This window comes from Zosterops lateralis, assembly GCF_965231275.1.
Source record: "Zosterops lateralis genome assembly, chromosome: 6".
Classification (NCBI taxonomy): domain Eukaryota; kingdom Metazoa; phylum Chordata; class Aves; order Passeriformes; family Zosteropidae; genus Zosterops; species Zosterops lateralis.
This window is the reverse complement of record NC_139761.1, coordinates 14254273-14265873: the sequence shown is the minus strand read 5'-3', so window position 1 is coordinate 14265873 and position 11601 is coordinate 14254273.

The following is an 11601-nucleotide window of genomic DNA, read 5'->3' as shown; positions in this document are numbered from 1 at the left end:
TGTTGTTTACTCAGCAGGACTCTCCAACATCCATGTTCCCTTCAACATGAGCAGAGGGCTTTTTCTGCTGTCTGATGTGTCTTCATGGTGCTTCCGTGCTTAAACTGCAATTGTGAGCATTTTGCTGTGTGTCTGACAGAGGAATTCCAGACTGAAAGTTTTCTCTAGAATGACTTCAATTTTAAAAAAACCCTTGATTTTCCAATTTTCTTTTTGCAATGATTTTTAATTTTACTGCCTGTCTGATTTTGAAGTGAGTATTGAAGTGAGTATTGAAGATGTGCCTAAACCATTTAAGGAATGTTGTGTCCAAGTATCTGCTTGCCAAGCCTTTCTCTGTCTGGGGATTTGCTACATAAAAAAAAGTAATACTAAACTGCAATGGTATCTTGGAATTAGCCTGTTTGCAGATATTTTGGTTATGGCAATGTTTGTGCAATACATCAATGTAAAAAAATAAAGATGACATTTTCTTATTTACAAATGTAGTCCTCTTTAGAAAAATGCCTTGATTTCTCCTATTATACTCTTTTCAAATGGCACAGAATCTAGCTGTGTTTTAAAACACTCCTGCTGAAAGTTTTATACATTGGTGCTTTCTTCTGGCTCCATAGATGCCATTACAGCACCCAAAGGAGTATTGTGCTCTGGAAGCCCTTCTAAAGCCTAATGACAGAAGGAATACATTGAATCCTAAAGAAGTAAGACCTACATCTTTCTTTTTTCTCTATCTTCTTTGTGAGCCCTTTACCACTGGGACATGAGTTCCAACTGATTCTTGAACATGCTTGACTCATTCTTCCCTTGGATCACTGTAAAGGGCTGCAAACAGAGCAACTCTGGCTTAGTCCATGGAAGCAATATGTGCTTGCCATGAGGCATCTAATTCACTCAGGGGATTGTCATCTGCTTAAGCGGTGAAGGGGATTTAGATGGTCGTGGAGAAATGGAGTGAGAAATTTAGATGGTCATGTTTCAGTAAATGTATCTTTTTGCATATTCACTTGTTTGTCAAAGAAAGTAAACTGTGTAACACCAAGTGATGCTTGCAGCTGGCACTGGTCAGAGCCTCCACAGAACTACAGCTGCCCTTTATGATTAAATTCTCAGGCAGAAAACGATAAAGAAATCCAAATGATCATTTCAGAGAAGACAACTTTTCATAATGATTTATTTCTAAATGTCTCTGCCTCACTTGTGTAGTATTAAATTAAAAACTTGCTTAAGCCCTCACATGAATAAATTTAATTTTTAACTGCCATATTTAGAGATGTAATCCATCTTTCACATCTAAATATACTGAAACAGGGTCTATTAATAGCAACTCTGGACCAGGGTTTTTAACTGTAAATACTTTGGTATATAGATTGCAGATAGCTCCTATAATAAAATATTGATTTCATAGTAGTAAGATTTATATTTGCCATATTTATATTTTTATTTTTTCTATTTTATGGTGTGCTAAATTATTTCTAAATTCTAAAATGGATCTCAGTTGATTTGTATGATGTGTGTTAGCAATTTGTTTTATCAGTTCATGACCTGTATGTATAGCTATGTCCAACCACAGGGAAGAGAAAAGAGGAGCAGAGCTGAGAACAGGAAAGTTAATAGATCCAATCAGTACTGAATATAGGTAATTTCATAAAATCCATTGGTGCCTGTGGTGTGGCACTGCACAGGTCAGTTAATGATAGTAGTTTCAAATATTTGTTTTGTAATATAAAAATATAAGGCACAGAAAGAACATTTCTGAAGGAGTGGGAAGGACTTCTCTGAGAATCAGAGTCTGGGAGGATAGGAAGTAAAAAAGATTATACTGTATTTCTATGTTATTATATTCCTTCCTCAGACATTTGCTATTGGAGACTCTGAGACAGCACACAAGGCTGGCAGTACCTCTGCAGTGACCCCGTACACCTGGGTTTGAATTCCCAGGGTCAAGGGCCAAAGGAAGATGTGCAGGGACCATGGAATTCTCACTGGAGTAGCTACACACACTCCCAGAGCTGCCACTGAAGGCGGGCAGAGGAGTACCAGGCTACTTTTCTTTGCAAAATATCTCACAGTTATGTCAGATACTTTCTCATATTCATTTGTGTTCGAAGGCACATGTCAAGAGCAGAGGTAGTAAGTGTGCTTCAGTACTGCTGGAAAGCTGTGAAGCCTGTACCCTCATGGACATAAATCATCTTGGTTCTGCACAGGCTGTGCTCGGGGACGGAGGGAGAGAGCAAGGGAGACAGAGAGGATGGATGCTACTCGTATTTTTGCCCATTCTGGAAACACAGCTCCTGTTGATTTTAAATAAATAGATAAATAGTAAAAAAAAAAAAAAAAAAAAAAAAAAAAGAAGAATTAAAAAGTGTTTTGTCTTCTAAGGTAGGCTTCAGATTGTGCTTTCTTAAATGGCAGAGACACCTGGCGGTGCTAAAGGAATTCTGCAGAGCATCCAGCTGATCCCAGAGTGCCCTCTGGGCGCAGTGGAGGGTAGGAGAGAGCCCGTGATGCAGGACAGGAGGGAAGGGGCCAGAATGGCCAGAAGCACTCATCAGTTCCTCGAGTACTCTTTGCTTGCAAAGAGGCACGATAACAATTTTTCATGGAAATGAGTTTAAAATTGATAACTGTATTTATTATTTAAGGCATGGACAAAATACAGACCCTAATCTTCCCCAGCTGCAGTGAGTGATGCTATATGAAAAACGCAATTAGTAGACAATTCTGTGACCAGCCAGAATTATAATGCTGCTATTTCAACGTCAAATCAACATTCTTCATATTGCTTGTAATAATTTCACACATGAAGAGAAAAAGATTCAAAAGGATGACTGTTGGCCATGTGTTGGCCAACTTTAACCCTAAGTTTGCATCCCAGTGCTTCCATGCCCCACCACTTAATGCTCTTACACAGTCTTTGGCAGTCCTTTATACCTCTCCATCTTTCCAGAGGGTTGGGAGCAATAAGGGACATAGTGTATGCATTCAATACTACATTGCCCAAGAGGTTATAAGGTTATTTCTAAAATCAGGCCCCTTGTCTGAATTGATTCTCTCTTGGGTATCATGTCACCACACAATGTGTCTCTCAAGGTCTGGGATGGTGTTTGGAGCAGTGGCAATATCTTACAGGCAGCCTGTGACTGTGTAGCTCTTGCAGTGTCCTAGCTCCCATCACCTCCATAGGAGTCTTTCCTTGTCCCCCTCGTACAGGAATCAAAACCATCTAGAATACCTTTCCAACCCCATCACAACTCCAGTCCTAAACACTAGCAGCCAATCTCTTTATTCTCAGGCCAGCAGGCAGCCAAGCAGTAGAACACCTATTCATGATCATCAGACAATTTGCCTCACTCAGCTTCATAATCCTCTTAATCCTATGCCTGTTCTTGGAGCTTTAGAAAACAAATTACTTAACCTCTAAAACTACTCCAATAGTTCATAAAAACTTTGGTGTTGTAAACAAAAGATTGGAGATTATATGTCTTCTTGGAGTTCTTTCCCTTCTGAAAGAAAACCTTTATATACAACTCCCAAAGCTGCTATTTTAAATTAAACTACTTTTTGACTCCTCTCTACCTTAAACTGCTCAAATTGCTCCCCAGGATAGCCTCCATGAAAGTTCTTAGATGACAAAAAGAGTTAGCAGCAGCTCCAAGCCTGCAACCAAAAACCGCCCTGGTCTCCATGGGTAGAACAGCTACCCCAGTAAAACCCAGTCACACAGACAAGACACCCGCACTATCAACAGCATCTGCACCAAACCAACACTCAGAGCTACTCCAACTGTCATAACCAAAGCTTGCCACATTTTCTTCAATCCTCCCATGTTTCTGTATAGGGGTCCACTGCCAGAGACAGAGTAAACAAAACTCAATAATATTCTGCCAAAGCACAGTAAAAATTGCACTAGAAACATGAAGGAGGTATCTGGACTCATCAGCCATCGACACACATGCCAATACTAAACCTACCCCATAATAAGAAGAAGAACTGGATGCAACTGCCAATTCTCCTAAAATAAAGCACAGACCCAAAAATATAACAAAATTTCTCCTAATAATTTCTACTTGACCTTTCTCCAAGACTTATGGTTATATTAAGCTGACAATGATTTTCATTATTATAATGCAAAATCTCCATTTCGCAGTTGGAGAAAAACAAATGTATCATAAACCTGTTTTATGTGGTGGATATTTTTTGTTGTTGTTGTTGTTTTGTTGTGTTTTTTTTTTTTTTTTTGTTTTTGTTTTTGTTTTTGTTTTTGTTTTTTTTTTTTTTTTTTTGTTTTTGTTTTTGTTTTTGTTTTTTTTTTGGTTTTTTTTTTTGTTTAGTCCCCTCTTTCCACTCTGTAAGTAAAATTATAGAGCCAAAGAGTTCTGCTTGCCTCTGGGCAGAGAGGTCAGGCATGGGGTGGGGGGGGGAAGGTGTCTCAGCTTGTGTAGGCACAGCCACCTGTTGTCAGTGAGAGCGTGTTTTGAGAAGGGTCCAGGGTGTGAACAAGAATAAATGTGATGTATCCACACAGTGAAGAGCTACAGAAAGCATCTCACAATGGTCACAAGAGGGCAGAAGCATCCCAAGATTAGGTCTGCAGCTCCTAGGTATCTTTCACTTCCCTGGATTTCTTTTACATTCAAATTCATAAAATCGTCTTTGAACAAAAATGTAAGCACCTGACTTAAAGCAATTATGACCAGCTCTATTATTAGCTCAGTCTAAAAAAAACCACACCAAACAAAACCCCCCAACAACTCTGAGATGATTTTTTTATGGTCTGATGGAAAGATCAATTTTCTTGGGAATGAGGGGCTTCAAGGACAGCAGTCTTAATCGCTGCTTTGCTTCCTCTCTCACACTTCTCTTAACATCCAGTTGCAAGTCAAGTTCTGTCACTCAAGAAAAGAGAAAATCAAGAAAATATACTAATTTCTTCAGGTACAATAGTCTTTAAAACATTATCTCCCCTTTCCACTCTTTGTTTATTCATCTTTTGGTTCTGTTATCAAGAGGTTGTCTTTATTTATTTGACTTTAGTTATGGAAGTATCTTTATTAATTCCACTGGGGCCATAACAGTAAAGCAAAGAGACAAGAATTTTTTGGATTATGGCTCTATGGCTCATATAATCTTTTTTAATGCACAGTTGACACCACTCCTGCAAATCTCTCTACACAGAGAAATTAGCTCCAAAATTGTTTCTAATTACTTCAAAGAAGCATGAAGAAATTGTTCCCTTTCCATCAAATTACATAAATCTCTGGTTTTCAAGCTTAAATCCAAATCTGAGTCTGCTCCTTCTTGCCAACAGCTCTGGATCTGACAAGCACACACCATTTCCCCTGTGCACAGAAATGTTCTCAAGAGCCCTGCTCTGCTGGCAGATGGGTTCCAGCAGTGTGGATGAGCCCACATGGGTAAGCAGAAACCTTGCAGGACTGGGCACAGAATTTGAGCTGCTCCAAACTGTTCCAGAACATCTTAGTGAAAAAATAAGCCTTTACTTTAGATGTCTGAACAATGACTGAGTTTTTTCCATAATGCTGAGTAACAAAGCAGAAACATGTATGATGAACATACATCATCATACATATGATGTCTGTTCAAATGCCAAAACTTGTAATGACAATTTTTAGAAACAATTTCATTTATCATGTAATTAAAAGAGTAGACAGAATCCCTAAAAACACTTAGCTGAATTCCTTCTTTAATATAATGCACGGCTATTGAATCAAATCCATCTTTTAACAGGGAAAATAATTTAATGGGGAATTGAATAATAGCAATACTAGTAATATAGTAATATAATAATGTAAAAAAACCCCAATAGACAATAGCATGAAGGGTGAACAGAATTAGGAATAAACCCTCTTCTTTTGGTGTCATTTGCATGTTCCCCTGGTGTTAAGAGATAGACCCTTGTACAGGCAGGACTCCTAGGTATCCTGAGACACCAGAAAATCTGAGGACAAGTAAATAACTTCCTCTTTCGTCAATCTAAAGTTACTTTGAGTTCACATCTGTGTGACCTTCATTACAATTTAGAGGCGGCATGCCATGAAATCTTAATTTTTTCAGGGATTTCAAACTGATTTATCTTGCAATGCACTGATGATGATGGTTTCTATTTTCTAGTAATTAATTCTTAAATTTAAATTGCAAATGTCACTAAAGACAGAAATTCTTTTGATGACAAAAATAGAATTCAAAATGTTCCTGGCAAAATTGAAAATGGAATTAAAAATAAGATTAAATTAAAAGGAAACTACAATTAAAATTATCCAAAGACATGCTATATGAGTGGGATAAATCATCCTTATTGGTACAGTATGGAGAGTAACTTTCTTCAGCAGTTTTGAAAAAAAAAGCTCTGGTCAAGTATGGTCTTTGGTCAACCACATCATATTACAAAACTGGGAAATGTCATCCTAAGTTGCCTTGCCAAGGGTAAAACTTGTAAAATATGTGAAATAATTTCTTCCAGTGTACATTTCATTGGTAAAGATTCAGCTTAGGTACATTATTCAGTTTTGAGTGTGGCCATGTAAGAAATAGACCAACAGGATCTACTTTGTTTAAAGAATTGAGGATAAAAAAGAGGATTGATGCCTTGCTATGATGTGAGAAGCAGGAGAATTCAAGGACACCTACCCTCAAAACTGGACTTTTATGACTGTGAAATGTAAAAAACCACAACAACCTTATCTTAAGATTCTGATAAGAAAATCCAATACAAAAAAGGGAAGAACAGTCTATGATACAATAAATTAATAAACAAATGTGTACATGTTAAGATGATAGGAAGTAATTAAAAGAAAGGGGTCTATCTGTATTTTAGAAATCACTAAATGATGGTTAGTACATTAGAGAAGAAAATTTCACTAGCTTTCCTGATATTCAAAAACTAAAACTTCTGTGAAGACCTAATAATTTCTGTGGCCTGCCATCTGATTATGAACTCAGCCCCAAAGGAATGCTGTTTCAGAGGGAAGCTCTTCCTGCTTGCTGTACCAGTCACATAAATTTGTTCTAGAGTATGTATGATAAGTGGGTCTAATAACACTGTTATTTGTAATCTAACTCATTTCATGAACTGTGCTTCTAGAAAATTCCAGCTCATCTCTTATTTCTGAAGAGTTTTATCCTGCTCTTCTCTGAGAAGCTTTACTTATGCTAAATAATACCAAGGAAAGGCTTAGGTGATCTATAATTCTTATTGCTCATTGTTTTATCTAAAGCTACCTTTAGTTAAAATTTACTTCATTTAAGGCTGAAGAGGGTACATACTGTCCATGTGCTCTATAAAATGTTCTCTAAATGCTGAAGAGATGGCTGCAGGGAGCTGTGGTGGTTTGACCTTGTCTTGCTGCTGGATGCCTACCAACCACTCTACCTCTCACTCTCTCAATGGGATGGAGGAGAAGATATGATGAAAGGGCTTGTGGGCTGAGATAAAGACAGAGAGATTGCTTAGCAATTACTGTCATGGGCAAAAGAAGCTTGATTGAGGAGGATTATATCAATTTATTGCCAATTAAAAATAGATTAAGATAGTGAGAAGAAAAGATAAAGCTAAAGTCCCCTTCCTCTGCTCCCTCCCACTTGTTCTTCCCAGGCTCAACTTCAGTACTGGCTCTGCTGTCTCTCCCCTGAGCTGCACAGGTGAATTGGGTAAGTGGTCAGTTCATAACCTTTCATCTCAGCTGCTCCATAATCCTTACTTTGTTTCCCTTCTCCATTCCAGGGTTCTTCCCACAGGTACAGTCCTGGCTGGGTCCCTCACAGGGACTGCAGTTCTTCAGGAACAGCTGCTCCAGTGTGGGCTTTGAACAGGAGGAGGAATATGTGATTAAATTGTCATCAGGAAGATAAGCATTAGCCATTCATGTGGTGAGGCCCGTGAAACAGAAGAATTTTATGGGAAGAATATGGAATTTCGAGTACAGAACAAGTTTAAAACAGAGTGAAAAACCTCCTATAAAAATGATTGTATTGCAGAGTAGGGGTAGAAGAGAGGGTCCTGAGAAATCCCTCCCAATTCTGTGATTTTGTCAGGTGGAAAGAATCAGTTAATTGATGCCACATAAGGTAAATTTGCTCTAGGGGTAGACCCATGATCCATGACTTTAGTTGACTGATATTTCATATTTAGTTTTTTGTTATAATTTCTTTAGGGATCTTTTCCCCCTTCTTTCTTACTTTAAGCTAAGCTTTTGCCCTTGTGTAATCTTTTACTTGTAAGCTGTTATCTATTTGTCTCTCTGGAAGTTTGGAAGTTTTATAATGCTGTCCATGTCTATTATTCTAGTTTAGTTTTTACTGCATGCAATTGATAGCAATAGCTGCTTCTATCAGACTTCATACAGTTGTTTTCCTTTCTTTTGCTTTCTGGCTAAAAAATTCCGCTTTGGGCTTTGCCCTTTAAAATGTAGAACATATTCATTTATGCTTTATTTGTGCCATCAGTGTGGCTCTTGTTAACAAACAGACTGTTTCTGAGAGTGGATATTTTCTGGTTATTGCATTTTTCCTCAGGTGCAGACATCATACAATCAAATATTGTGTTCTGACCTCTTTCTTTCAGTCTGTCTTCACAGCCGGTTAATGAGCTTGAATATTGTATTAAAGGCTTGATGACAACTCCCCAGAGAAGAGTAATCTGTAGATGGTGTAATAGCAAGTAAATATTTAAGTCTGTTCCCAAGCCACTCAGGCTGTCAGCTCTGAGGAGTGGGGAAGGCATTTTGCTCTCTGCAGTGCTGTGCTGTCAGCGGGGGGAGCATTGCTGCTGCCCATGTCCTGCTCTGCCTCTGTGGGATCCCACATGAACCTCTAAGAGGGCACATACCTGACACCACTAGCCACTTCTTTCTTTACCCTATCACCTCTGGGTCCACAGGAAAAATGTGTGAGTTTCCAATCTGCAGCAGAGAACCAGGAGTGCTGAATGTGATGTGGGAAGTGCCAGCCTGGCAGCCCATGCCCAGCCTGTGTGAGCCTTGGTGGGTGCAGCACAGCCTGAGCCCATGCTTAGGATTTACAGGCACTTTGGTTATACAAGTGAACCAAATATTACAAGGTTTCTCAATAGCTATATTTATCTGAGCATTACATCCACATTTAAAAGAATATCCAAGGCAATTAGTTCTACTGCAGTGCTGAATTAGAGACACTAAATTCCTCAAGGCCAGGAAATTTAGATGAGCTATAAACTTTTCTGAAACACAGATCATTTTACCTCTCATTTCCTGCCCTTTTCATAAACACTCATAAAGGTTTCCCAATACATGATGATGCTATCAAGAAGATAATTTACTTTGGAAAACATTCTGGGTTTTAGAAAGCAAATATTATCATGCTGAAGTTACACAGGGTAAAACCACAGCTGCCTGTATTGGGGTAGAAGGTTAATTTAGAACATCTGTAATAAACTAATGACCCTCCTCAAGCCATGAAGAGAAGGTAGTGCACTTTTTATTTGTGTTAGTGTTAGGGAAGGAAACCACATTACTGGGAGGGAGATATTCTGGAAAACTGCCATGGCTCTCTGGCTTTAGGCAGATTGAGAAAATCTTTCATATCTCAGTTTTAATAATGATCAAACTTTTGGTGTTTGAAAAGCTAAAGGCATCTGCCACTTGCTTTTTCTTTTAGGATAAGAAGAATGTAACAGAATTTGGCCTATAAAAAGTGATGTGTTCCTAGTCTTTAGGCACACCTGCTAGTCCCAACCCCAAGCTTACTAAGACTGGTGTGTGCCAAAGTACAAAAAAAAAATCAGAATCAGATATTTTTAGCATATTGGCAGTACCCAACAGCAAACTTTTAGAAATGGTTTTGAAAAGGCAGTCTAAGACACAAGAATTTGTAGCCCTCTGAGAATGAGAGACAGCTGCTTTAAATCCTGCTACTAAAATCCTGCTAGGGCATACTGGAAACATCCAGAGTAAACACCACCAACGAGGGCAAGAATGGTGCATGGTGTTGTCAGACTGAACTTTTGACGGTGCAGAAAACAACACTTTCTCTACAAGTCTCATGCAAAAAAAAGAAATTTAATCAGATCACATACTTACTAGACAGTGAATATATAGTCATGCCATATATGACAAAATTATACACTCCTGCTAGTTTTCTTATGTCCACTGCTTTTTTTCTGAATGAAGTGATTCCACTTAGGATTCAGTAATGAGGTTACAGTAACCATCATTTTAAATTGAGTTTTGTAGGACAGTTGAAGCAATGGAGCACAAGATATATTGTCACCTGACATGGCATAAAAATATTTTATTTGGATGCATGAATGTATTTCATATCCAGAATTACAACGCTAGAAGATCTTGACTATAGTCCCTTAATGAGCACTTTGAGGAAAGACAACAAATGGAACAGGCTCTGACATCCAGTGTATACCTACACAGCTGCTCTACCACATGACATTTCTAAATGGGCTTCCCTACAACAGTATGTGACAAGTGATAAAAGCTGGTTTGCTAAATCTGACAGTATCTCAAGTCTATATCTCCAGGACACTTTTCATTAAAAGGCTCTCAGCTCTGGGTCTTCTTGAAAAGAACTACTTTAAAAATTGCACAGGCACAATAAAGTCCCCTTGTTTATCATGCCCTATTTTCTAGAAGAAATCAAGGACATAAAGATATCTGCCTGAGGCACCCAAAACCAGACCTGATTTCTTGGAAGGTGGATGCACAAGATTATTTATCACCTTTCCAAGAAGCACATAAACTAATTAATATAAAATGTATATGTGTAGCATATCGTAGTAATATTATATTTTATATAATATAGTATGTATGCAGACATATTCTTATTCTTACATTTTGAAAACCTTGGATTTAATTTAATTTGCTTTTCCCAGTGTAGCTGATTTGGAGTCTGTATTTCAAAACTGTAATTTTTACATGTGTGAGAATATGAAGTGCATATAATATTCACTATATGGATATGAATGACTGCCCCCTCCTACTTTTCCAAATTCCAACATTCCAGTCACTTTTTAAAAAAAACATATTGATGATAATCTGTTCCTTCAAAGACTCTAAGAATGGTAATAACCCAATTTCTTCCTGAAATAGGTGTGTGTGTTCATCTTCAGTAATTTAAGGAATTTAAGGAATTTAAGGAATGCCTGAGACCCACTGCCCTGAGATCCAGCTCCGAGGACTTTGGAAGTGACCAACTCAGCAGATCCGATGGACTATCCCATAAAATGTAGCAGCATTCCTTAGTATGACAGCAGAAATCATGGCCTCCAAGGCCATATTCCTGCCATCTGAACATGGTCAAGCACCCTATTGTCCTCTCCACCTCTCTGTGTTGAGTTATTTTTACACAGAATTATGGAATGGTTTGGGTTGCAAGGGACCTTAAAGTTTATATAGTTCCAACCCCCTTTCCATGGACAGTGACATCTTTCACTAGAACAAATTGTTCAAAGCCCCATCTAACCTGGCCTTGAACACTCCCAGGGGTAGGGCATCCACAGTTTCTCTGGGTAACCTGTTCCAGTGCCTCACCACCTTCACAGTAAAGAATTTTTCATAGCTAACCTATATCTACCCTATTTCATATATCATGTTC